At 54.8% G+C, this 27,000-nt stretch overlaps 1 protein-coding gene across 15 annotated transcripts in view; it reads right to left on the reverse strand.

Moving 5' to 3' along the window:
- Window positions 1-24,729, reverse strand: part of ATOSB (atos homolog B) — a 42,035-nt gene extending 17,306 nt beyond the window's left edge. For 3 of the 15 annotated variants that reach the window (XM_080371288.1, XM_080371286.1, XM_080371282.1), the window contains exons 1-2: window positions 17,003-17,102; window positions 6,432-6,642 (exon numbers count right to left, since the gene is read on the reverse strand). The gene's annotated coding sequence lies outside the window, so the exon portion shown is untranslated. The other 12 variants (XM_080371287.1, XM_080371283.1, XM_080371296.1 and 9 more) reach the window with 8 other exon arrangements.
- Between the last annotated feature and the right edge of the window lie 2,271 nt (window positions 24,730-27,000).

A 27,000-nucleotide genomic window follows, 5' to 3' on the forward strand; every position in this document is an offset into this window, starting at 1 on the left:
CAAGGGAGGTGCTCGGGCACAGGCACTCTTGCCTCCGGCTCAGCATTACCAAGCTGCAGCCTGCAGATAAAGCTGCTGCAGCTGTGTGGACATTCAGCATCTTTTCCACTCCCTGTGCTAGACATCTGTGTGGCACAGAGGGAGGAGATACCACACACACACACACACACACATGGCCGTGCACACCCACCCAACTCACCCTCTTCCAGCAGCGATTTAAGAAAGTCTCAAGTCTAGCACAGGCCAGAGCAGCAACACAGGCTGGGCAGGGATTCAGGCCATAAGGGTGAGTCTTTGTCCACCTTTGATTGTCACGAGCTGGACACAGCCAGGGCTACTCAGGGAAAGGGGATTTCCACCATGAATTCAACGTCCTGTGCCTTGTCACAGGAAAGTCTCTCTTCTCATGGGACTGAAGATGAGAGAAACATCCTGCTGGCATCAGGAAAAGGGTGTCACAGCTGTCACCTGAACTCTCACGCTGTTGCCTGTAATGGAGGCAAACATATGCGCGCACGACCCCCTTTGAAATGAGGGGACACGAGGGACCAGGATGTCTGACTGCAAGTATATCCACACAGAGGGCAGTGGGAGACACAGCCTAGCTCCTATTTCATCCCCTGAAACTGGCAAGCCTCCGTGTCCACACACTCTGAATCACCTGCAGGGTCCCTCCAACAGCAGGGCCCTCTGCCTGGTGCACCTGCCACCCCCTTCACAAGGACCAGGCTCCTGCAGGGCTGGCAGGGCTCCCAGCAGCACACGTGGCTGGGGAATGCCCTTGGGATGGAAGGGGGAATCCACCTGGCACCTAGATGTTGCACGGAGGCAGAGGAAACCAAGGCTCAGCTGGTGCTTCAGGTCAGGAAGAGGCCAGAGAGGACGTGCCCTCAGGGCCATCTGGCAGGTGCAGCCTGCAGGGACTACATGGCACTGGGGCACTGGCACATCAGCATCTTCCCTTTTCACAGAGGCAACAGTGAACAGGGATTGGCTTGAGACGCAGCTGCATCCCCAGACAACGCTTGTGCGCAGGCCATGAGCCCCCACGTCAGTCCTTGCAAGACATGAAGGCCCCCACGCAAACTCTGCTGGCTGCCACATACATTGCTGCGCTGATTCTGCAGGAGCACACGAAGCTCAGAGACCTCAGAAACCAGCTTCACTATGGCAGCTGGGTCCAAAAGACCTTCAGCCCGGGTGGCAGCTGTGCCACTGGGGACACAGACGTCCCACAAGACCTGACCCTCCTAAGGAGATGGAGCCTATGAGGGACCCACGGGCTCTCCATGGACTGCCAGGAACAAGCTCACTCCCGGCCATGCGGTGAGTTACCCACACAGCTGGGAATGGACCCCAGGGGCCTCTTGGCTCAGACCACTGGACCCTGCCGCTCTCAGTGCGCACGGGTGTTGTACCAGGGACATCCAAGTAATGCCAGAGTGCCCAGAGCGGTGTTGAGTCATGAGCAGATGGCCAAGGGAGAGCGCACAGGGCTCTGAGCGAGATGGCAGCCCAGCACCAATAAGCCCAAGGGAGAGGCTGAAAGAAGCAACTTGAGCAGGGATCTGGGGACTAACACAGGCTCATGGGAATGTCCTAGACCTTGAAAACCCACATAAAAAGCACCTGGGAGCTGGACATCCTCCCAGCCTCTGCCAGACGAGGAGGCAGATGTAGCTACTACTGCAGGTCAGCTCTGCCCATGCATCACGGCTACACGCAGCCCTGTTTGCTCTGGTTCATTACTCTTGCAGATGGGATGGGGCAAACACTGAACACCCTTTGAATATTTACACACCGGACACGGGCTTCTGCAGCATCAGGCACCAGGGTCGGAGCTCAGAGATACAATAAATAACAGAGTAAAGTTGTTTCTGAAGACAAGGCTGATAAGGCTGCCAGCAGCCAGCCTTGCAGAAGGACAGGATCAGGAAAAAGAGCAGCCATGAGAATAAAAGGCTGGCAAAGAAACAGAAAATACTGGGAGCAAGTAATTCTTTCCAGACAGTCCTTTGGGCTCATCTCAGCCTCCATCTGCTTGGGATGGTCAGGCAGCTGGAGCCTTTAAAAAGGCTACTGGTGACTTCCCCTGCAGTCGCCACTGTCTCTGGGACAGGCACCACAGGGAAGATAAGCCTGGAGCCCTTCCAGCCGGAGGGCTGGGGGCCAGCATCCTCCCCAACGTCCCGACAATGCCAGCACCCCCCTACAGACCATGGCTCTGCACTGCCAGCAGAGCAGGGCGGATGGTTTACACCCCGTGCTTCCCTGCCAACAGGCTTTTTGTGCTCGCACAGGGAGGGAATAATACAGACCTCTGGAGAGATGCGCTGTCCCGCTAAGATAGGTTGGGGTGAATCAATGAGATGGGAAATGCTTCTAAGGCAGCGCCTCCACCTCCTGGCACCGCTAATACCGTACAGATGAAACGACCAAGCCAGGAAAAGGTGAGGGACAGAACAACGCCCCTAAGCCCTCCGCTGGCCTCCAAGCTGGTCAGTCCAACAGGCTGTAAGATGCTCCATTGCCAAGTGCCCTGAGAACTGCAGAACTGGGGAACAACAGGGGGAAGGGACCTCGGGACGGGGGGGTGTCAGTCCAATTCTGCTAACAGCAGGGCCAAGCCTGAGCAGGTTGCTTAGGGTTTGCCCCTGCCAAAGGCTGAAAGTCTCCAAACACAGAGACTGCCTCCCTTCTCTGGGCCCTGCTCCAGAGTCTAACCACCCTTGTGGGGAAATATTTTTCCTAATATCTAATTGGAATTTCCCTTGTGTGCCATTGCCTCTTATCCTGTCCCTGGGCACTTCCCAGGGGAGCCCAGCTCCGGCTCCTCTCCAAACCCACAGCTGCCAGCAGCAGTGAGAACTCCCTTCGCTGCCTTCCCTTTCCCAGGCTACACAAACCCGCTGCCCCCAGCCTCTCTCTGCTGCAGCACACCAGAAGCCCCACGGCAGGGCCAGAGCTCCAGCACATCTGTGGAGGCTGCTGGAGCCTGCTAGTCTCCATCCTGCCCAGCCAAGGGTGCCAACAGGGAGGACAGGAGGTACCTACTGCCAGCACTGAGTAGCAGACACCTGCACACCTTGGGGATATTGAAAAAAAGAGACTTACCTCAACACTGAGACCAGTGGGGCTGGTTTTGTTCAAGTATTTGTTCCTTGCTGTGGCTGGTGGCAACACCAGTGCCTGCTGCAACACACCTAGGTTACCCCGAGCTACAAGTCCCGAGTACCTGCTCTGAGAAGTTTGGCCCTAAATAGAGAAAGCTTTGGCTTCACCGTTGTGGCACCGACACCAAGCCTACCTCCATCACGCCCACAAGGGACCAGCCCTCAGGAGCGATGAGCAGGACCATTAGGACTCAAACTCAGCACCGACCAGCTGGGCTAGACGGAAACTCAAACAGCCCAGGGCAGGCCCCTGGATGAGGCAAGCAGCCATTGTGACGCACTCACACACACACAGAGGATCTGCAGCAGCATCCAGACCACAGAAGGGATTTCAGGGCGAATGACCAACCATGGCCCCAGATCTGCAGTGCATCACCCCTCCCAGCTCTTTCCCTGGGCTGCATTCACTTAATTCAGAGCTATCTGTTTATCACACTCTGCCCCATCAGGGATCATTCATTTTTCCATCCTCTCACCACTCTTTCAGAGCAGATGGGAAGGTTACTGGGCAAGATTTGACCACAAGAGACCTGCTCAGCCTGCCCAGAGCTGGCTGGACACCTCACTGTCTGTGTGAGGACAAAGATCCACCCCATACCTGGTCACCACACTGCTCCCTTGCAGTGCCTGTCTTGGGTCCCTCCTGGGAAACCTCAGTACAGAGGATGCCCCAGGCCACTCCAGGGCAGCAACATACCCAAGGCTGGAGGAGACGTAGGCAGAGAATGGGTTTGACACGTGGCTGAGCTGGATCCTGGCCCATTCCCAAGCCACAGGCACTGCCTCCACCTGCTAAGCCTTGTGGCTTTCCCAACTTTCCTCCAGCACCCTCACCACATCGCCCAGGGACCCAGCATGGGCTGCCATGCCCTTGGGCTCCCTTAAAGCCCAGCCCTGGGCAAGCACCTGACTCCTGCTTCCCACTGGCTCTCGTTCTCTTGCGATTCACCCTCTCCTCCTGCCTGACTCACCCATTTCTGCCACAGCTGTGCGCACACACACACACACACGTGTGTGAGTGTGCAACCTGGCCGCATCTGTCAGGGGAATGCCACAAACTCCGCACGGCAGTGAACTGGGCAGGGAGCCTGGGCAGGCTGTGCCAAAGCCCTCACCTCCCGCAGCAACCAGCGGCAGAAGGGGCAGAGACGATGCCGCTGGCTCAAGTCCGCCGTGGCAGGGAGATGGGGCAGAAAGGCAGGCCAGGAGTGCTGCCATGACAAGTGCCAGCACTGCCAAGATAAGGAGCGATGCTGGGGGAGGGCTTCCTCCATGCTCCAAAGCTGCCTTCCAGGCAAACACTCGCTTTATCAGCCCTGCAGCAGCCTGACTCCCAGCACTGGCTGTGGGAGGGTTACCCAGCACTGCCACAGCTCAGACCCCCAGGCAAGCCATCTGCCAACTAAACCTGGGTCTGGGTACAGCTAAATGTGCCCCCTCCCAGCCTGTGCCTCTTCCCAGTTTGGCTGTCCAGGGTGGAGAGGCTCCTGGGATCCAGAAAGGGATTTCTTCTAAGCACAGCTACAGTCACTTGGCATCAGCTAGTGTCACTGCCCATGCAAGGCCCACAGGCTTGGTCAGTTCCTGAATCTGGACAGTACGAGTCACGCACATTATGCTATATATACATGTTCTCTGCAGGCTGCTTCTCCAGCTAGCAATTCCCCTAATGCCCTGACAGGGCTGAAGCTCAAATGAGCTTTGCCCCACATCCCTTCCTTCATCTTTCCCCCAGCATCACTCATCCTGGAGGCTCTCCAGCTAACCTCAGCCCCCTTCTTGAAGGGGACCAGAGCAGACAGAGGCGATAAGTGGAAGACTGCACACTGCAGCTGCGCTGAGCCCAGCGAGAGCTGCGGCACACACCTCCCAGCCGGCAAGCGGCTCTGTGTACCAAAGCACATCCATCTGTGTCAAGGAGCACACGAGAGCGCCGGCGCACATGAAACACCAGTCTGTGCAGCACACCCGGTCATGGATCTGCACCTCTGACTGTTGCAGCTGAAGCATCTATTTCCCATTGACTACAGGAGCAAATTAAGAGTATCAGACACAGGCCCTTCTCTCACCCCTTCCTCTCCACCTTCCACTTGTCACAGCCACTCTGACAAGGGGCTCTCGTCCCTTCCACCCAGGAATGCTTGGCCAGCTGCGGCATTTTGCCCACAGGCACACACAGAGTACTTCGGACAACCCTTGCTGGTGCTGCAATAGGGCAAGTCGGTTGAGCATCAAGTCTCCAGCAGGGTCACGCAGCCCCAGCGGGGTCAGGGGGCCCTGGCACCCAGGAATTAAGGCCAGACTAAACCATCCTTTGGCCAGGGAGGGAGGGACAATGTTTTGGGCTCAGATGTCATGTATTAATAGAGACAAAGAACAATTTTCTGCCAAAGCACAAGACTGCATATCGTAACTGATGGTTCTCCCTGTATTTTAACATTCCTGATACCCACCATGTACACACAGAGCCTTTTTCCCCTTCTCAGGGCAAAGAAAACCAAGGGTCCCGTGGGCTCCAGCAGCTTCCCCTGCACACCACCCCTCCTCTCATCAGGATGCTCCAGTCCCTGGGGTCCCTTCTAGGGAGGCAGAGGGGGAGATCCAGAGTTCTCACCATGTGTCATTGGCAAGGCCAACACTTGACCAACACTACAGTCATGGTGTCACCAAGGTCACAGTAGTGGGCAAGCACCTAACGAAACTCAGCAGCTACCAGCAGGACAGACCCAGCAATTTAAATGCACATCCTTAAATCAGCGTGTCATCACTGAAAAGACGGGCATCGCTACAAGCTCTGGGAGACCCTGAGAGAGCAACAATAACCTATGTGAGCTCTTACACAAGGCCGGCTCCCTGCCATCGCCCCCAGGCAATGGAGAAGCTGAGAGATGTGCCCTACACCCAGTTAGGGCAGACAGAGACTGCTCCAATTTGAGCCAGACTGTGACTATTTCCTGCCAGCTCCCTGTTTGTGACTAACAGAGGGGTACCACCCCACCTACGACACCTGCCTCCAGCCAGGTTCGGGGGAAAAGCAAAGAAGAGACAACAAAGGTGCCCTTGCTTCTGCCATCTCTTGCACACCAAGAGGATCCCTTGCAACAGCCTTGTGTTCCCCTCCTGCAGCCCAGGTGGCTAAGGAGAGTGGCAGAGCATCCCTCCAAAGTACAGCGACAAGACCTTGCTGCCTCCAAATAGCACATTTCAGGTCAGCAAGTTGGGAACTGTCAGCAGAGAGAAGGCAGTTTATTCACCCACCTTTGTGTCAGTGGCATGCTTCTGCAGCACAGGTGATGCCAGAGGACAGGATGAGAAGGTAAGATTCTGGACAACAACAGATGGAGAGGTTCAGGCTTTCTCAATGTCAGTGTTAAGCAGCAAGAAGTAAACAACGCTGACACTTCAACTGAAACGGTTCCTGGTTCACAAGGACAGGCACAGAGAGCAACTCTGAGAACAGGCCATCTACCTGTGAACAGAAGGCATTATGGTTTCCAAGAGCCCCAAACCAAGCCTTCCGTTTCTGGGTTCTCCTTCTCACAGCAGCTCTGCGCTCCCTACAGTTCTCCCTTCATGGTGTTTGATAAAGCAGAGTAGCCACCAGGCTTCTAACTTAGGTGGTGGCTGCACTGACCTTCACGGTCATATTTACTGGGACCAGCTTTCATCTCCTAGATGGAGCCGAATGAAGCATCAGCCCTTTGCTCCAAAATCACATCCAAGGTCATCTGATCCAACATAAAGACCAGATGTGGGATTTCTTTAAATGAAAGCTTAATGGGGGAGCATGCCTGTGCCAGGGAAAGGAGCTGAATGGCCAAGTGCCTTGTAACCCAGCCTGAAAGTTTTAAGGACTAAACCGCCTTTTCTGGTTGGTAACACAAATCCATGTTTGCTAAAATTGGAAAGCCCACTGTGTGGTTCGCAGCTGGCGCTCACCCTTCCTGCAAGCTGGAAACCCCTATTGTCTTGGCAGCCCTGATCAGCCCCCTGCCCTCAGCAAGGGGATGCTCTTGTTGACTCAGCACATCCTGCAGCCCTCTGTACATGTCCTGGGTGGGCTGGCCAGCTGGCTCATGCCATCCGAAGCTCAAGATGGAAACTAGCTGTGTCCTCTTTCAGCCTTGCTGTGGGAAGGGAAACAGGTCTCTGCCATCCACCCCCTCCCTAGCTTCTTTTGCTGGACCCTCTGGTCCTGTGCCCCACAGGGCAACCTGAACAGACGACGTTAAGCAGAGGGGCTAGGAAAGCAGATAGAATCAGGCTCTCCTGCTTAACTACACATGAAAAAAAAATCCAGTTTTAGCTTGGGCAGGCATTGAAAAGTCAACTTCCCTCTTCTGTCAAGGCAAAATGTGCCTGCAGGCACTCAGGACTGTCTCCTCTTCTGCATTCTGGAGAGACCCTCCCTTGCGGGCATTGCCTTTCACCCTCTACAGCCTTCACTGGCTCGGAGAAGGCTGGAGAGGCCCAAGTGCTGGCTACAGCAGTGACGCTGCAAATTCAGGTGCCATGTGTGGGGGCAGATGCAAATGCAATACGAGGGGGAAAACCAAAACCAAATCACCCAAAACTCCCCGGGCAGGAGGCCTGCACAAAGCCTACAGTCCTGGCCTCCTGGCTCCCAGCCTTGTGTTCAACACTCATTCATCTCAGCATACAGTTCCAGTTTTCATTCTGGTTTTAAAGCTTCCCACGAAGTTGCTCACACTGACTTTCACAATTCCTTTTCTCTCTGCCCCACTTCCAGCAGGGACCTCAGCCACCACTGCTTCCCAGAAAAAGGGTCTCCATGACCTTTGTAATTCAACACACTGGGAAAGGCTCAATCCATTCCCTCTACTCCTAGCCCAACACAGACCTTAAAAGCCCTCTTTGTTCCTGATACAAACCCTACCCCACTACTGTGGCTTAACCCTTAGGGCACTGCCTCAAATAAAGAGTGCTTCACAGAAGCAAAGCGGGTTGCAGCATCCATGGGAAGCTGGACCTACCCTTCACCTACAAAAGAGCTGTGCTGACAGTCTGCTGGTAGCTTGCAGGACGCATCAGATACACCCAGCGGGGTGGGGGGACGGGGGGACAGGGTGGGGGGAGATGTCTCTGACTGCCCTCATCATCAATACAAACTACTGCCAAGACGTGCATGTGGGAACCCTGTGCCCCACACTGCTACAGCAACATAGGCAATGGGTTGGGCTTGCAGCTGTTTAGCCTCCTGGTTTTGCTCTGCCTCCCCTCGGTTCAGCAGGTTTGTTACAAAACGTGTCCCATGCAGGCAGATTTGGAGCTGCAAGGAAGGAATAGGGGTGAAGAAGGAAGCAGGTGGGACCAGGCACTCCCTTGTCACTCCCACAAGGACTCCTCTGCTCCTGCCCCCAGGCAGTCATTGCTCCATGCCCAGGTGCAGACACAGCGAGGGATGCCACGCCATTACCTCCACAGCCTGCATTTAGGTGAGCGCACAGCTAACAGCACTCCTGATTCTTGCCTTGTCTGAGGTAAGATCAGACCCACATCCTAAGCAGCAGCCCATAAATCACGCATTGGAGGAAGCAGTGCCATGGGACTGTCCATAATCATACACCCTGCACGCAGGAATGCAGAGAGGATGGAAGATGCTGCCAGCTCTCCCTGCCCTAGCATGATCCCCAGCACAGCAGAAGGCAGCATGAAGCAAGGACTGCTTTGTGGCATTCAAAAATGCCAGCTTTGCAGCTGGGACGGGAACAGAGCTTCCTGGCAGCACCACAAAATGTCTCCATGACATAGCAGGCTTGTACCACTGGCACACCAAAACACCACTTCTGCAGACAGGATGGGGTAGGGCCACCTTGCAGCACCCCAAAATGCCATTTCCTACCAGCTGCTGTAACTTCCCCTCTGCCCCTTTCCGCTCCCACTCCACCCCTCCCTGCTCCCCAGGCCACAGGGAAACTGAGTCACAGCGTGCCATCCCTGCCCCAAGGATGGAGAGCAGGTGGGCAGCCCCCAGCACCAGGCACAGTGTGGGGAGTGGGGCAAAAGCAGTACTGACACCTCTGAAAACCCCAGCGATGGAGCAAGATAGAGATACCCACGTGGCTTATGCCAAGCAGCTATCCGGATTACCAGCCTCCTCTGTTTCCACCTCCCTTGAAGCAGGAGTTGGCCCCACTCTGCTGCTGGCCATATGGACTGCACGCATTCTGCTGGGCTACATCTGGCCCTACGGACTGACCCAAGTGCTCTCTGGCACCAGAGGGGACAGGGACATGCAGGGCCCTGCATCAGATGCACGTAGCTCAGCATGGCCCAGAAAAGAAAGGTAATACCACGTAGGAATGAAATGAAACAAAACAAGAAAAAAACATTACAGACCCAGAGCCCAGACTGAGCATTACGAACCAGAAGAGTGCCCTGGCTCCCAAATAGCTGGTGGGGGACCGGACACTTCCTTCAGAGCAGGTCATTGCATCCTTCACTTTAAAAGATTCATGTGTTTGAGTAAAGACTTGGATTCTCTGGTTCAGCTCTAGGAGCTGATTAAGTTTCCAGGTATTGACCTCTGCCTCTCTGTTTTCATCACACGCCCCCAAAAACCCTTTTGAGTGTTGAGCCTGCTTACCAGTGAAGCTTCCCAGGACCAGGTCCACAGCAGTGTGGAGACACCAGCGTCCTTTAAAATTCCTATGTCTGAAGCAGTAGCAAATCACCATCCAACTAACAACCTTGTAGGCAGAGAAGCTAAAGATAAAGATTTGTTCATTCAGGCTCTGGGTCCGACATCTCACTAATGTTATTGAAGTTACAGTTTCTTTAGTGCATTTCTCAAGATCACAACAAGGTTAAGAGCTCAGCGTTGTCCAGTTCAGCTGGGCCACTGAATGGGAAAGCAGACCTCAAGCTGCAGAAAATGCACAGCTATTATGCTGTTCTTCTCTGCAAATATCCTGGCATCTTTCCTCAGGCTTGTGTCTCTTGGTTGCCTCACTCCACTTTCCTGATGATTCTCTGAAAACAGACCCTTCCACCTCTCCCCGGGGAAGCACGTTCAGGTGGTATTTGCTGTTGTTGTCATGCAAAGCATAATGTTATTGCCAATACCCTTGCCCTAGCTTTATCTCCCAGGACAACATAATAGTGGATTAAATTCATTATCCCCTATCACTTTATGGCACAATCTTTTCATTTCTCTGTTAACACACATCTGAGACACAGTGAGTTTCAGGCAGGCTCAATCCAGAGTAAATTCCCTGCTCTTTCCTTACAAGGATTTGCACAAGCCACACCTTTTATTTTCAGTAGCAAAAAAAACCCCAAGTTAAACCACCACCACCACCAAAAAAACACCCCCAAACTAAACCAAAACACTCTGAAAAACACATTTGGGCGTTTACTTATAGACAGAAATTGACTTTTCTTCCCAGACCACCACTTTGGCCAGACCTTTCCTAGGCTCTGGAGGGCAGCATTCTCACTACTGCTCACACTGGTGCAGCTCCATCAACAACGTTTGGAGTCATGTAGTGAGGAAGCTTTCAAGGGTGAGATGCCTTTTCCTTCCCAAAAGCGACCAGCACATGAACACAGGCATTTCCTGATAAACTGTTCCTCCTTGCTTCCAGCCTCTGCTACAGGGGTGGCCTCTGATAGCAGCCTTCCTCCGGAAACACCACTGCATTTTGCTCAGTTACTCTAACAGTATGATATTTGTAGGGAAACAGAATTAAACAGAGCTGTAATCTATAATAAATCATTCCAACTGTGCTGCCAGGGAGATAGCTGCACAGAAGAAAGAGAGGAGATGTAAGTCTGTTTCCTCACAAATCTAAGCCACATAACAGCCCTTTGGTTACAGAAAACAGGCACAGCAGCAAGAATGGTGGCAGACTGATGCCACCAGTTTTTGCATTCTCTCTAGCCAGATTTATCATGGGGCTAGGACAAGTCATTGCAAACACCTTAAGATCCCAGACTGCCAGCCCAGGGGAGAGGTCGGCAGACCAAACCCAGATAAAAAAGCCTGACAATATTCTAGATCTTCAAAAAAAGCTCTTATCTTTAGCTGTTGCCGCTCCTAGAAGACAAATTGAAAGCAAAGCTCTGACCTGCTACTTCATGCCATAACTGTTTTCCTTTGCTGTCAGCCCCAGGAGAGAGCACCTTGAGAATTACCCTCTTTGTCCACCCGGCCCAGCTATGCTAATCTCATCAGTAATGCAAACACTGGTATAGAAAGGACTTGAGTGACTGTGCTAACGCGTCTAGGCTATGCTCTCTCTGCACAGCCACAGCACTGCTGACTGGCAGTAAGAAAACCCCAGTGCACAGAGTCCAGGCATTTTCTCCAGGTCTGAGCTGAAGCAAAAAGTTGGCTCTTGCAGGCTATTCTTTACGCATCTTCCACTGGGCAATCTGTACAGCACTTCTGGGCTTCACTATCTTCTCACAATTTAGGGAATGCAGGTAGAAACACCCACCGAGTCAAAGTTTCCTCTTGGTCCCAATGATCCATCATCTCTCTGCTGAAATCCCCAGCACTCCTCCCACAGCAGCAGCAGCTTTAAGATTGCTCCTGATGTCCAGAAAGGAGACTGGCCTTTTTTTCAGTGACACTGCTCAGGATGGTGTGCCCATCTGACTTGCAGGCATGCATGTCCCAGACTTGCCTAAGGCAATGGCAGCAGCGAAGCCAGCAGCACGTAACCCACACAGTACTTTCCAAACTCGAACACCACAGCTCAGCCAGGAGGAAATCTCTCTTGGCTGCCTCTCCCTAAATGCTTATTCCAGCACTGCCTGTCTTAACTCCTTCCCAAACTGGGAGTAGAGTATGTGACCCCACTGCCTTTGGGCTTTTCTGATCCTTTGCACTGTGCTTAAAAATGTGCAGTATGAAGAGGCAAGACAGAAAAAGAGGGAGCAGCACTTCAAAGATGACACAGTTATAACTCATCAGGTCACAGCGCCCAGGAGCTTGAGTCTTAGGCAAGGATCTCAGCATGTAAGGTGCTGTACAAATGGCAGAAGTGAAAATACCCTCTGCCCTAGAACCTGGCAACTCACACCCCAACACACCCATACGTAACCCAGAGCCTTACCTGCTGGGCTCTGCATCCACTCCATGATATTCCATAGCACATCCTGGGGCCTCAGTCCAGTGGAAAAAATCAGAAACAACAGGCTGTGAAAGGGGGGTCAGAGGGAATTACAGTTTGGCTCAATGGATTCTGACCAAGGTCTGCCATCACCCACACCTGCAATATATTGTAACACCAATTCTCACACCACAGTGCTGAAGGACACATACATGAAGAGCAGTGCTCGAGCTGCTGATCTGAAGTTGCCTTCAGTGTCAGTTACCAGTGTCCCGGCTTCCTTCATGGGAAAGAAGCTTCAGCTGCCAGTGCAGAGCAAGCTGTTTGCCTCTGGAAAGGGAAGGAACCTGTCAGAAGCAGGAGGGAGGAAACTGTCTACTGCAGGCGGCTTTCCCAAAGGCTCCACATTCCAGCTTCCACCTCCTGGCTTGCTCTCCCTTGGGAACATTAGAGTCTGGAGTCCAGGGGACACTTTGCAAACGAGTCTAGCCTACTTGGGATTTTAAGATGACTGGAACTGTAGCTGGACAGTGTTGGGCAGTCTATATTGATCTTATAATCACCCTAAATAGGAAATGGACACTATGACAGATCAGAAATAGTGAAACGATTTTCAGGGGAATTTCTGAGGCTTTTTACCCTGGTTCAGAGCTGGATGAAGGGGTCACAGGTCAGGCAAGAATCATGACTTTTATGAGTGCAGACCCATTTTGGCAGCTCACAGACATGCATCCTTGCCGCTCCAGTTTTGCTTGAACATCCTAGTCCCAGATGAAATCCAGTCACAGGTGCTACAGCAGTGCGTGCCACCCCCTGGCAAGCCCACACATCTGACCTCAGAGCATCCTCTGAAGGTGGGGCAGGCTCCTTCCCCTCTCATTCTGGGCTGGGTGCAGAGATGTGGGCAGGGCATTGTAGCTTGTTGCGAGCAGAGCACTGACCTTTGAGAGGTGTAATGAGAGAAGTTTACAGCTCACACAGCCATCCACACTGAGATGGGCAAGCTGTGCTTGCTGCCAGCCAGTCCCTTCCCCCTGGCTCACATCCAGGACTTTAGGCACATCATGGATGACAGGTCAGGTCTCAGTCACGCTCACATTATGGCTGGAGCCAGCTTCCTGACCCATTCTCTCTGCGCAGCAAGGAGCACGATGTTCCCCACTTCCTTCAGCAACAGAGGCCAGCTCTCTGATAGCACCTGGCAAGAGGTCTGCCCAAAGACAGCTTCAGAAATGTTTAACCACTCTTTTGTGTGCTCCAGAGGATGGTCTCAGACCATATCAGAGGGCTTACTAAAGCATCTGCTCTCCATCAGAGTACAGATATCCCAGAGCAAGGCAAACTGGCTGTGCAAGGTAGAAAGCACAGTACAGGGCCAAGCATCCTGGGAAGATGCAGGCACGGCTGGAGCCACTCACATCGATTAATTGAGGATAAGCAAGGGCAGCAGAATGACTTGCTTTCTTCTGTCGTACAGCGAGAGGGCTCAGGAGACTGGTTTCTTTCCGGCTGAGCCTGCTCTGCAACTTGAGGCTTCAAACAGAACAGGTCTGCAAAGAGAAGCTGACTGCTCATTCCCCAGCGGGAGGCAAAAGAGGGGAGAAGATGGACAAAACATCCCCGGCCACCCACCCTGAAGCTGCTGCCCAAGGAAAATGGCTTCAGGTGCCAGACTGTCATGTAGGAGCCCAGCAGTGCCAAGCCCATGGCATGGCTAGGATGGTGCTGCATCGAGGGCTGCTCCTCCACCACGCACTGCAGAAAGCACAGTGCAGCATGCAGCCAGCAGCGAGTTGCCATAGCAATTCCCCCAAGCATGCCCCGCTACCTCCCTCCTTTGTCTCTGCTCCCCCAAGCCTCACTGCTCCCTCCCTGCTGCCCCACACACAAAACCAGTTGAACAACATCCAGAAGCCTCAACATGCTCCTGAAGGGCTGTTCATTACCCCGAAGAAGGAAAGGGGACAGAGGTGGATGTCCACTCCCACAAGCCATCACCCTCACCTGCTTCACAGGCTACTCTGGACCTGGTGCACCATACCCCACCGTGCCCAGTGCCAAGGCACAACACGGGAGAGCCAGGCAGCCAGATGTGGGGTATAGAGGCCCCTCTAGGTGCATCCCACGTCATGATGTGGCAGGCAGGGATGCTTCAACATCGACGCTTGCCCTGTGCTGCCCGCTCCGTGGTGGTGACACATAGCCCCTGCCCAGCCCAGCCCAGCACAACACGGCTGCCGGCAGGTCAGAAAGCCCCATGAACTCTTTCTACCTTGTGGCAGTACCAGGTTTGATGGAAATGAGGGTCCCAGATTTGACTTGCTGCAGCCTGGCAGGCATCTCTTAAGTCTCTGCTTTCTAGTCCCAGCCACTTCCACTTCAAGCAGGTCTGTTCCTCTGCACCAAACCTCACTGTGGCTTGAACCAGAGGCAGATCCTGCTTTGCTTCCTGTCCTAAAAACTGCTGTCTACCATCACTGTGCTGCTAAGCAGTTACCCAACCTGTCACGTAAGCAGAGCTCCTCTCCCCTTCACCTCTCCCACAGGGGCACAAGATACAAGGGGAAGACAAAGGACCCTGCTGAACCACACTCGGGCGGGATACCTGCCAATATCTTTCAATGAATGAATTTAACGACTTAACAGAATAGATAAAGAACTTCTAAAAAGCTCTGCTTCCCTCCCCATTCTGCCCTTCCCCAGATCCAGTAGGGCCCACCACAACCAGTTACATTACTTGAGGGTTACAGCAGAAGCTAGCAAAGCCTCAGTCCTGATCCAGGATGAGTCACAGAGCTCAGGAGATCACGCAACTTCCTTCTGATACCATCAACCGTGCCTTACACAGGCTAAAAATAAAGATGTGCCAAAACTGCAGAGCCACGTCTTGCCTCAACACGAAACTTAGCTAAGCTCAGTGCTAAGTTCAGTGCTGCTGAAAAATCACCTGAGCAGGTAGAAACCAACAAGTGCAGAGAGGCCACAAGTCTTGGGCGTACAGACAAAGGAGAGGCCAGAAGGTCTCACCCTGTGCTGTGCTGTAGGATGGTGGTGGCAGACAACAAGCAGCCATTCACCCAATACAGACAGGCCCAGAGGTGGGCTCCCATCTCACTTGGCTGTGGACTTTGGAGTATTTCCACACCCAGAGGTTTCGTGGAGGACCATTTTCTATACCACATGCACCCATCTGAAACAACAGGAACTGACTGCTACGAACAGGAAGGATGCTGCATTTTTGGCAGGAAAAGGCTGGAAGGCTGTGGCCTGTTTCCCACCATGCAATGCATGGGCACCCACAAAGCAAAGTCCGAAGGGTGCTTGGTGCTAGGGCTAAAAAAAGGGGTCACACATGCATCTGATATGGCTCAGACGTTTTAGGTAAGTGAGTAATTTGAAGTTCTTCCTAATCCCTGGGATGCTATGCCCCAGCAAAACCTTTGCACATGAGGATACAGGACTCTCACATAGCTCTTAGCAGGGAGCCACAGGATCACACACAAATAGGAGCTCAGAGGGACACCCGCAATGTTCAGAGACCTAAAATTAGCCTCAGCAGATGATCGTCTGCTCCATTCCTGGGAGCAGTGAGGACCGAACAAGGATCCAGCTGTCCCAACACTCCCATGAGCAGGATCTTTGAATGCCCGACCGACTTGCAGCAGAGATGGTAGGGCAAAGAGGGGATTCCTCGCATAACTCCAGTGCCAATACTCACAAGGAACCCAGAGCTCCATCTCTGAAGGGAGAAAGCGGCGGGCAGCATTTTCTTGGGGTTTCCAGTGGAAAGACCTACTCCTAGATCAGCTGGTCAGACTGAAGCAGCGGCAGCCCACACACGCCAAAGAGTGGACTGAAGGACATTAGGCTGACCACTTTTTGTCTAAGACATAACCTCCACTTTGCCCAGTCTTCAAGTTCGCCAGCAAAGCATTTCATCCTGTTCTCAACAGAGGCACTGCAAGTCTCTCCAAGGGCCTGCAAGCTGTACCAGCTTCCAGATTACAGCCAACTGCACTAAACTGAATTAACATCATTAATTTAGCCCAAATATAAGTTTACCAATGCCACCTGGCTTTGGTGATATCCAAACCAGAGAGGAGGTTCATGCTATGATCAAGTAATGGGAGAAGCTGCTGCATTACACATATTTGCGAGATTTACTGTCCCTGGAGATATTAAGCTATTTGGTCAGCAAGGGGAGGGGAAGAACAGTGGATCTAACACAGTAAACCGTGTGTTAAAATGCCTCTTGTCAAAAGGCAGGGGAGCCTTGAGAGGATACTGTGAGCTTGGTGGACTGGAATCTGCAAGCAGCTCCAGCAGAACCAAGGGCAAACCTTTTCTCTGGTCTTAGCCACATAATATGTCTCTTTTCCATCACTAAGATACACATAAGATCCCAGCATGGAGCAGGTACTAGTGATTGCCACAACTCAGCTGGATAAAGGGGCTGCTCTGCTGCAACCATGTTGGGTGGTTGGAGTCCTCCAACATACAGCACACACCAACACCAGCAAAGGACTACTTCTTACCTTTAACTTCCCAGGTAAATCTACCCCTGCCTCACTCGTTGTGGCTACCACTTCAGCATCGGGCTGAAGGATGAGATGGCCTGAGTCCCTGTCTCCAGCTGCCTCTGGACTAGCCCCAAACTTCCATGGGGAGGGAAGAGCCACAGACCTTGGGTGACCATGCATCCTAAACAGCAGCTTCCTCATATAACCTCTCCAAAGAGCTAAATCGTACCTGAGCTCTGGACTGACAGGTCTCCCTCGGAGGCACAGTGTTGATGAGGGCTCCCTTCCCAGTGAGAGCACACCGTGCAGGTGGGGCGAGCACTGCTGGGGCCCAGGCATGCACACCAGCATTCAGGCACAGGGTTGGGGCAGGAAGCCCAAAGCTGCCTCAGCCTGCTCCAGACAGCTTACCTCAGAGCAGCAAGGGCCTGACCTTCTTCACATTTCTTGACAGTGGCAATACAAAGACTACCAGTCCTCCTGAAACACTTTGCTGTCACTCTAAGCCTCATACAGCACGGCCAAGGGCCTCCTCAAGCTACAAAATCCTGGGAAAATGCAGGAAGAGCTCAACTGGTTCAGATAGAAAGCAGGATCACATCTGCCACGAGCTGTGTGAGCTCTATTTGTTCAGGTGAAGGACAGCAAGCTGCAGAGACCAGCAGCTGGGAAATGTTCCCATTCCATATTGCTGGCAGGCAGAAGGACAAGTGCAGCAAGTAGCACAGACTACAGGTTCTCGAGGGCTTAAAACACACTGCACTTGAGCTCCCAAAAATTGTGTGCAGGGCTCAGTGGTCTTAACAGCATTGGTCACACACAACCAGGCTGCCTTTGCCACACTGCCAACCAGGTGGGAGCCAGGAGCACCCAACAAGCCTGGGCTGTGGGAGCCTCACCTGGGTGACACCTACTCTACAGAGCTGTCCCTATGGGCCAAGAGGAGAGCACGGGGTTCCCCTGCTTCTTCACACAGCCCTGGTGAAGGAAGAGAGACCAATGAAGATTGTGCAGGTACTAACTATGGTGTAGGGCTGAAGAAGATGGGAAACGCCAGTCTCCGCATCCACAGCATAGTCTTGGAGTTGCTCGTTCAGGCTGTCTTGGGTAACCTGGAAAGACACATGCACAAATAAACATTCAGCTCAGCTTCAAAACACCTTGCCCATGCAAGACAAGCTTCCAAACACTAGGCAGGCAGTAACTGCTCATCCAAGCCAAGCACATTAGTGGCCTATGCATGAAATGAGAGATCCCAAGCACCCCAGCACCTCAAAGACCCCACCATACCCTTTCAGCTGCAGCCCTGACTCCCTCCTGGGGTTCCAGTTACCACCCCAGTTCCCTGCAGGACTCCACGTGAGTGCATGGGTGGTTCCCCAGAGAGGGCTGCTAAGGATGTGGCCACCGTCCCTCTTCCCTAGATTTCAGTGGGAAGTAAAGTCCTTTCTGTGCCCTTGACTTTGTTCTTCTGCACCTGTGCAGCTGTGCATTGCTCCACCACTCAGGCTTTGCCAGCACTCAAGTGCGTGTGCTGGCATATGGTTTATCTGCAAGAACAGACTCTGGCTGCAGTCCCCATGGGCCACCCACTAAACCACCCTGCAGTGACATGAAGCCAGGGCAGGGAGGGCTGAACTCCACTGCTGGAGAGATACTGCTCCCAACAACTCCAGGCCAAGCCAAATCCAATGCTGCAGTGTTTCCCAGGCTACAGCGAAAGGGGAAAACGACAACTGCTCAATAGAAATCTGAGGGGCCTGCCAACACCATCACAAAGAGGTTGTTCAAGACCCCTCCCAGTGCTGTAATTATAGACTTCTGGTGATCACACTGTGTGGGGGCTAGATCCTCGTGTCCAGCAGATCTTGAAAACCAGGACAGTATCAGCCTCCCCAGACCCAGGTTTTTCGCTGCCCAAAAGCATGATGAGCAAAAGCTGCTTGGGGGCAGTCCCCAATCCCCAGCCTACCCTCCCACATGGGTAACCACCCTGTGGTACCACCGGCGGCACAACCCAGCTCCAACCACAACCACAGCACCAGTGAGCACAGCACTGTGGGCAGCCACACTGCTGGTCCCCCAGAAGCACAGCCTTTACATCATGATCTGGGGAGGCACCATCACACTAGCTTATTGGTGCACCAGCCCTTAAAACAGTCATGAAGGTGATATGGAGAAATAGTGTGAAATGGGGACAATGGACATCGATTGTGATTGTGTATGTCTGCTCAAGGAATGTGGGTATGGTGACTGGTCATGAGTGTGGTGTCTGGTCACATAGCCACACAGCTTTGAGGAGACTGCCTACCCTTCTTCCTCTAACAAAGGGGCTGTTTATAAAAAGGATGAGAAAAGGACGAGAGACATTTCAATGTTATCTAGAGGAAGGGAGTGCTAAGTCTTCTTGCTGGAGAAGTTCAGATGGTCACAAAGACATGAATCACCTACAAACCTGCAAGACCACCACAGTCCAGGCAAAGGACTGATAAGCTAATTAACATACAAAGGGAGAGTAAGCGGGTTTAGGTAACGAATATGTATAGGGGTTAATTGAATATTCATTTGTTTTATTGTATAAATGTGAGATGGTTCGTCACTTCGGGCATGCACGCTTGTGGAGGAGCGATCCCCCATGCATCTGCGCACAATAAACATACCTACTTTATAACTTTCGGGTTATAGAGTCTAATTCCGCACGTCAAAGGCACCCAGAGTGTTTGTGCTTAAATGTCACCTGCATCTACACAGTTAGGAGGTCAGCCTGCACCAGTGTCCCAGGAGAGGTCCCACCTGGGAGCTGTACCAGCTAGTCACTAGGGCTAAGTTTTGGGGGAATTTATAAGCAGAAAAAGCCCCAGTTAAGTGTAGCATGTGTATATGTAAATATATATATACTTAAAACCATGTACCAATTCCCTGCTTTACCACACTACCCTTCACAGAAGGTTCAAAAGGCTCTCAGCCTGAACAGTGACAAGAATTGCTTTGGACACAGCTGAGTTACTGCCACCCACATACTGCTGCAGCACAGGAAGCAATGGCAACGTATCTGACAGGGATGGGTTGAAAACACTCCCCAGGAAGAATGCAATTACCCCAAATGGACTGAGGCCAGGAGATCTGGATTATCACCTCAGCTCTTGCATAAAGGGCTTTGCATCTTTATTCACTTCCAACACGAAGAATCACAGGGTTGACACCAGCCCTGGCCTGGGACACAGATTTGTTACTAAAAAGCACTTCCAGCTGAATCACTAACTGCACATTTTGCAACACACAGGACTCCTTTAAGGGCCTCCCATTCAAGTATTGTTCTACCATCATGCTGCTTAGCTGGGGGGTTCTCCAGGCCACAACACAGGCAAGTATGACTGCAAACCACTGGCCAGTCCTGAAAAAGCTCTCTGAAATGCAGAGTATGTGAGCTCAGCTGCTCTTCATTCAGGATTCACAACCAGCTGAAGATAATGACAGAAACAGGGGGAAAACATATTAATTGGCAGCTGGGCATTCACGAGGCCAAGGAAGGGAGGCTGTGAAAGAGAGGAGCAAAGCCAAGAGAGAATAAGGGTTTGCAAAGACGTTTCCCAGTCAAAGAAAATGGTTTTTAAAACGAACCTCAACCTTTGTGAGAGCAAGTTCTCTAGAGGTTATAATCACCTGGCTCACCTGCTCATAAGCAAAAGCAAACTGGAAAAGCAAAGGAAGAGAGCTGGTCAGAAAACAGGCTCCAAAGAGCAGTTGCCAGGCACTGCAGATGGAAGGAAGGAGCGGAACACCCAATGGTGTTACTGGGATACAGGGACCCACACAGCCCACTGGAAGAAGGGAGTTCCTGGGAGTGATGTGAGGTGGAGAGGCACCAGACAAAACCTCCCCACAGAAGACTGTCACTGCCGAGTAACCTGCAACAACACCCTCCACAAGCCATCTGCTAAATGTACAAATACCTCCCTTTGAGTGTTCTCCTGTATTGCCCTTCACACCTGTCCTGCTTCAAACCTGACTCATTAATTCCTCCAGCCATGGAGCCTCTGATAATTTGATTACAGTTCTATTGACAGTGTGCTGAGGACACAACTTCTCTAACCAGTACAGCTTCACTTTTTCCTTTCACATCTGTGGTCACATATCTATGAACAACACATTTTCTTGTTCTGCATCCAGGCAGCATCCCGGCCCCCAGGCACTGCACATTTCCAAACAGCACACCACGGTGCCTACCAAATCTAGCAGGGTGAAAGTATGGGCAGGCCTAGAGCAGTAAGGGCAGGTAAAAGACTCAGGAAGAGTCAAGAGTCTTTGATTTTGAAGAGTCCAATCAATAACTATCCCCTTGAACCACTCTGAGACTCAGAAGCAGTGAGGAAGGTCCTGCCCCTGGGGAGGGACAGCCCCAGGCACCAGCACAGGCTGGGGTGACCTGCTGGGGGGCAGCTCTGCGGAGAAGGACCTGGGAGTGCTGGTGGGCAGCCAGTTGCCCGTGGGCCAGCTGCGTGCCCCGGTGGGCAGCCAGTTGCCCGTGGGCCAGCTCTGTGCCCCGGTGGCCAAGCAGGCCAGTGGGACCCTGGGGGGCATGAGGAGGAGCGGGGCCAGCAGGTCGAGGGGGGATCCTCCCCCTCTGCTCTGCCCTGGTGAGGTCCCACCTGCAGTGCTGTGCCCAGTGCTGGGCTCCCCAGTTCAGGGGGGACTGGGAACTGCTGGGGAGGGTCCGGTGGGGACTGCAAAGACCATCAGGGGACTGGAGCACCTGGCTGGTGAGGAAAGGCTGAGGGAGCTGGGCCTCTTTAGCCTGGGAAGGCTGAGAGGGGATCTTACCAATGTCTACAAGTATCTTAAGGACAAATGTCCAGAGGACGGGGCCAGGCTCTTCTCAGTGGTGCCCAGCGACAGGACAAGGGGCACTGGGCACAAACTGCAGCACAGGAAGCTCCATCTGAATCTGGGGAAGAACTTCTTCACCTTGAGGGTGACAGAGCCCTGGAACAGGCTGCCCAGAGAGGTTGTGGCATCTCCTTCTCTAAGACATTCAAAACCTGCCTGGATGCAACTCTGTGTGGCCTGCTCTAGAACCTGCTTTAGCAGGGGGCTGGACTAGATGATCTCCAGAGGTCCCCTCCAACCCTGACCATGCTGTGGTCTCTGGCGTCTGCCACTTAGCACGGCTGTGCAGAAATGTACCAAGGCAAGCAGTGGTAGCAGTGAGGAGGAAGACCAGCAATGCAGATTCTCTGCCCTCAGAGGTCCCTTCAACTCAGGGAGGGAACTTCCTTTCCTCCTTCTCCGCATGCTCAGAAGACTTGGAACTGTTGATGGCACAGGGGATGGGAAAGCTCAGTACTATAGTGGACGGAGATGTACAGACTAGGGGCTTCACCTGCCTTGGAGGAAGCCACCAGAAGTCAAACAGCATCCCTACCCATAAAATTAAAATGATCTGTTGTTCCCTAAGGTCTGTTTCTGGAGAACAGAGCATCGAAAGCTGCTTTGCCCAGCTTGCTGTAAAGGCAGGTGAGACCCTCCGTGAGCTGTGTCCCGAATAACAGGGTTGCCAAAGTCAGTGCAGTGACCCCAGCAGCTTTCCGCCTGACAGCAGGTAGGAAACCTTTCACACAGGGAACAGAAAAAAGGCAGGTGAGTAGCAGAGCTGAAATGGCCCCAGCCCTGCCCTGCTTGCTGGCTAGACTGTGGTTCCACATGCCCAGCTTGCCCAGGACCACAGCTCTACAGCTGGGATGACAGGAGGGCTCTGCTGTCCTCACACATCCTGGTCACTCCAGGGTCCATGGGAAGGGAGGCATGCAGGTCCCATGGGAGTCAGCAGGAACCTGGCAAAACATTACGGGAGCAGCTGCTGCAGATGAGGCAAAAGCAGGTGCTGCCTCCTCTGCAAGAGGCACCGTGGCAGCAGCGTCCCACCGCGATCCAAACCCTGTATAAATCCCCCTGCCCACCCTGCTCCCACCACTGCCCTGCCCTCAGCACCGGCAGGGCTGACAGGAGGCTGCAGATCCCAGCCTGCCACGATGCCCAGAGGGGCGGCTGGGCTGCGTGGAGGGAGCTGCATGCTGGGACATGTAGTCCCTACCAGGGTCCCAACCGCTCGCTCACGCGGAGACCCACACAATGTGAATCGATGCTGTGGAACAAGGCAGTGGCGACACTTTAAAGGATGATTTAATTATCCTGGTCCTCAACCCCTTCCTAAAGCCCAGCCCAGCCAAAAGCCTAGTATTATCACACTGGGAGGTTTCTCACGTTTCACCTGCCAGACCTTGTTCACCTTCTACATGTGTTACCCAGTTTGCTGAGACTCCTTTGCGTCAGGGTTCAGTCCTGCTACACTCTGCACAAGGTCTCAGCTTCCCCTCTTTGCTAGGACGGACCGACACAATCCGGGCAGAGGACAGGTCTGTAAGCAGATTCTAGCTTGTGTGACGCTTTTTTAAAAGGCACTGAGTGAAAGCAACTTTCAAAACACCCCAAGACGCAGCGTGGCATTCCTCTACCGCACACTTTCCACAGCATCTGCAAACTCCACGCTCCTTCCTTAAAGAATAAAAGGAGTCTGGAAACCCGGGAGCTAAGTCTATGCCCCTTGTACACATCACCCGAAGGATCACATTTGCAGGTGGGCTGCAGGCAAGCCCACCACCCCAGCTGCCGTCACGCAGCCATCTCTGTCTTCCCTAACGCACAGCAGCCGTCTAAACAGCACGTCTGGCACTGCCAAGCACCGCCGGCGTGATTCCTGTTGGAACCGGGCGCCACGGCCACAGCGAACCGCTTGAAAACCCCGGGAGGTCGGTGGCGGCGGGTCTGGGGTGGGCAGATGTCCCCCCGCCGGGCCCTTCCGCCGGCGGCGGCGGTCACCAGAGGGCAGCAGGCCGGCCACCAGGCCACATCCGCCCGGCGCGGCGCCCGCAGCCCCACGCTGGCGGCTGCCGGGTACCCACGGGGCAGGTGCCGGCCCAGGAGGCACGGGCCGGGCCGAGCCGCCGCTGGCCGCCCGGGCGGGCTGCGGGGCCGGGCGACGGCGCGGCGGCCCCGGGCCTCCGACGCGGCCCCAGCACCATGGTGCCTCGGGCACGGGCCGTCCCGGGGGGCCGGGGCTGGTGGCCGGTCCCAGCCGGGGCCGGGTTTGAGCCGATGCCCGCGGGGAGGTGGAGGCCCCGTCCTGTCGCCAGGGCCATGGGCAGGCTGTCCCTGCCCGTGTCACGGCGGGGAGGACGTGGCCTCGGCGGGGGAGACCGGGGGCAGCGCAGGCTTCCTGGCTGCGGGGCTGCGGTGGCGGGCCAGGAGCGGGGGTGGGGGCAGAGCCCCGCCGCACCAGCCGCAGCGCGCCCCTCCCGGGCAGCGACTGCTCACAGCCCCGCTGCGTGTGTCCCCCCGCCCCGCTCCCTCGAGAGCTGCCTCTGCCAGACCCTCCCCTGCCAGACTCGCGCTCAGCCCCCGCGATGGCGCAGCCCTCCCCCGCCGGGCACCGGCGACCCTGGCGGGGAGCTACCCCACCTCAGCACCGCCTGCCACGGCTGCCGCCGGGCACAGCCCCCGCGCCCGTCCCAGCACTACCGGCTACGGTCCCCCCGTCCCGGTCACGGCCCCCCCACCAGCTCACAGCCCCCATCTTGGTCACAGCCCCCCACGTACTACCTGGTCACGGTCCCTCCCCGCCGCGGCCCCCCCCCAGCTCCCGCTCGCCCTACTCGGCCAGAGCCCCCAGTCCCATCGCCCCCCCTCCCGAACCTTCTGGAACCGGAGGGGGCGGCGGGGACGGGGCGTATTAACCCCTCCCACGCCGGACAGGCGGCCCGTCTCCCGCCAGTGCCCGGTCCCGCTCCGTGTGCCCCTCGGCCCTGCCCGCCGCGGCCCCGCCAGACCCACCAGCGCCCCCTCCGCCACCGCTGCCGCCGCGGCCCCGACTGCTGCGCGGCTCCCTCAGCTCCTTCCGGGTGTCGGCGGGGACACGCCCCCCGCGCCCGCCTTCCTCGCGCTGATTGGTGCGCTGGGCGGGGCACGGCGCGGGGCGAGGCGCGCGGCGTGGCGGCGCGGCCAATGGGCGGGAGGAGAGGTGGTGACACGCGGCGCCGAGATCCCGCCCTGGCTCCGCCCGCTCCACGTGCGGGTGTGTGATGACAGCGGGGAAGGGGCGGCCCCAAGCGAAGCGGCCCCTCATTGGCCGCCGGCGGAGGGGGCGGGGCCTGACTCAGCGCTGGGGTGGGGGCTGCCATCGCCCTGGCCCTCCGCTTCTGACCCGCAGCCAGGCCGACCTTTAATCTCTGACCTGACCCCGGCCCGCCCTGGGGGGCGCTGGGCCCATACACGGCCCCGCCGGTGCGACGTGTCCCGCCCCACGGGCACGGGGTGCCCCCCCACAGCCGCAGCCCTCCCCACCCCGTGGACGCGGCACACCTCGGACCGATGGGCACCCCCGGCCACCCACCCAGCCCCACAGACCACCTCCCCCCCGCCCCACGCCCAGGGACACACACAGCCCCCCGCCCCCCACGGGCAAGGCCTCCCCAGCTGAGACTCCAGCCGTGTCCCTGGCCCCACGGACATGTCCTGAGTGGAACGAGCCAGGTGTCCTCCACCCCCCAGGTGATGCCGGGACCCCCCCGTGCCAAGCCTGCCAGCCACCTATGCAGCTGGGCTGGGCTGTGCCGGATCCGGGGAGGGGGGGGGCAGACAGGACCCATGGGGGCAGCTGCCCCCGCGAAATGGCTGATCGTAAATACTTGGGCACCAGGGCTCTGCTACCCGCTGGAGGGGTCCTGGGCAGGACCCACCGCCCCGAGGGGCAGCAGCCTGGAGCTTGCCAGCGTGACTGCGGGCCGTCTGGTCAGGGCAGAGACACCTTGGCTTCAGCGATTTTGTGTGAAGCCCAGTAAAAACCAGACCCCTGGCCAAATCACCTCACTCCGCAGCAAGCTGCAGCTGCAACACCGCTCTAAAAATAGCGAGGACCGGTACCGTCAAATGATAAATATAACTGAGATCTCGTCTTCTGTCAGTGCTAGCATGCAGCAAGCTGGATGCAAACCGACAGCACACCGGCTGCTGGAGCCCCGACACCCCCCTCGCCTTGCTGCCAGTCCCAGGGCATTATTTTTGGAGGTGCCGTCATGGACAAAGCCACGGCGGGTGCTCTCTGCGAATAGCCATGCGGGGGGACAGCGGGATGGCCAGTCCTTTCATGCCGCTGCCCTACAAGTGCTTTTCTGCAGGGATAAATGGCAGTGCAATGCAGTGCTATGTGACCATGGAGCAGCTGCCAACACGGGACCTCATCGCCTCCTGAGGCCGCAGCCTCAGCCTGTTGTTGTAGGAGATTTCTTGCCAAGTCTCCCCTGACTGTTCCCAGATTTGGGTAGTGGGCCATTAGAGGGTATTGAAAGTACAGAGCATTTTAATTTCTGAGTGTGATGACAGCAACATGCGATCCTTGGGTGCTCCTGGTGGTTTAGGAGCCACTGCCTTGGACAGCATGTGTGCAGGTGCTGGTTTCAGGGAGGAAGAGCCCAGGAAGCTCAGTTCCCCCATACCCCTGCTCATCCCTTATCACAGGGGTTTCCTACATGCTCCCAGGGAAATATTTAGCTTTTCTGCCCTTTGGTCCTGTGTGTCAGCTCTGCCAAGCTGGTGAGAAGCTCTGGTGTCCAACTGGGATGGGAGCAGAGGCCATGGAAACCAGAGGTGGGCTGGAAATGGCTCAGTCCCCATCCCACAGCCACTTCCACAGGCTGAGTTTTCCAGCTTGAACTGGCTGAATTGAGTTCAGGGTTAACAAATGGTTAATGAACCATTATTGGCCTGAACGGGAACTGAACTGGAACAACTTCAGTCACAGCTGAACCCGCTGTGGAGCTGAATCCAAAAGATTTGCTGGTTCAGCTCCTCGGCTGCAGGGAATATGGGCTCCTTTGTCCTTGACAAGAATAATAACATTTCTGTTTATTGTGTGGGCAGTGAAGGATTAATAATACCCCAAGTTATTTACCTCCTGCTTTTGAGTGCTGAGGGTCTGTGAGCAATGTCCCCGCTGAGCACACTGTCCCTTAGCAACCTCCCCTGATTTTTAAAACATATCCTTGTTCCAGAAGCAGGATTAAGGAGCAGGATGTAAAAGCTCCTTTTAGCAGTCTGGGTGGGGTGAGGGTGCTCCTGCTTCTCCCAGGCATGGGGCAGAACCTCAGCTGTGGCCATTTGATGGGGATCGGTAAT

The sequence above is a fragment of the Falco punctatus genome, assembly GCF_963210335.1.
Source record: "Falco punctatus genome assembly, chromosome: Z".
Lineage (NCBI taxonomy): Eukaryota > Metazoa > Chordata > Aves > Falconiformes > Falconidae > Falco > Falco punctatus.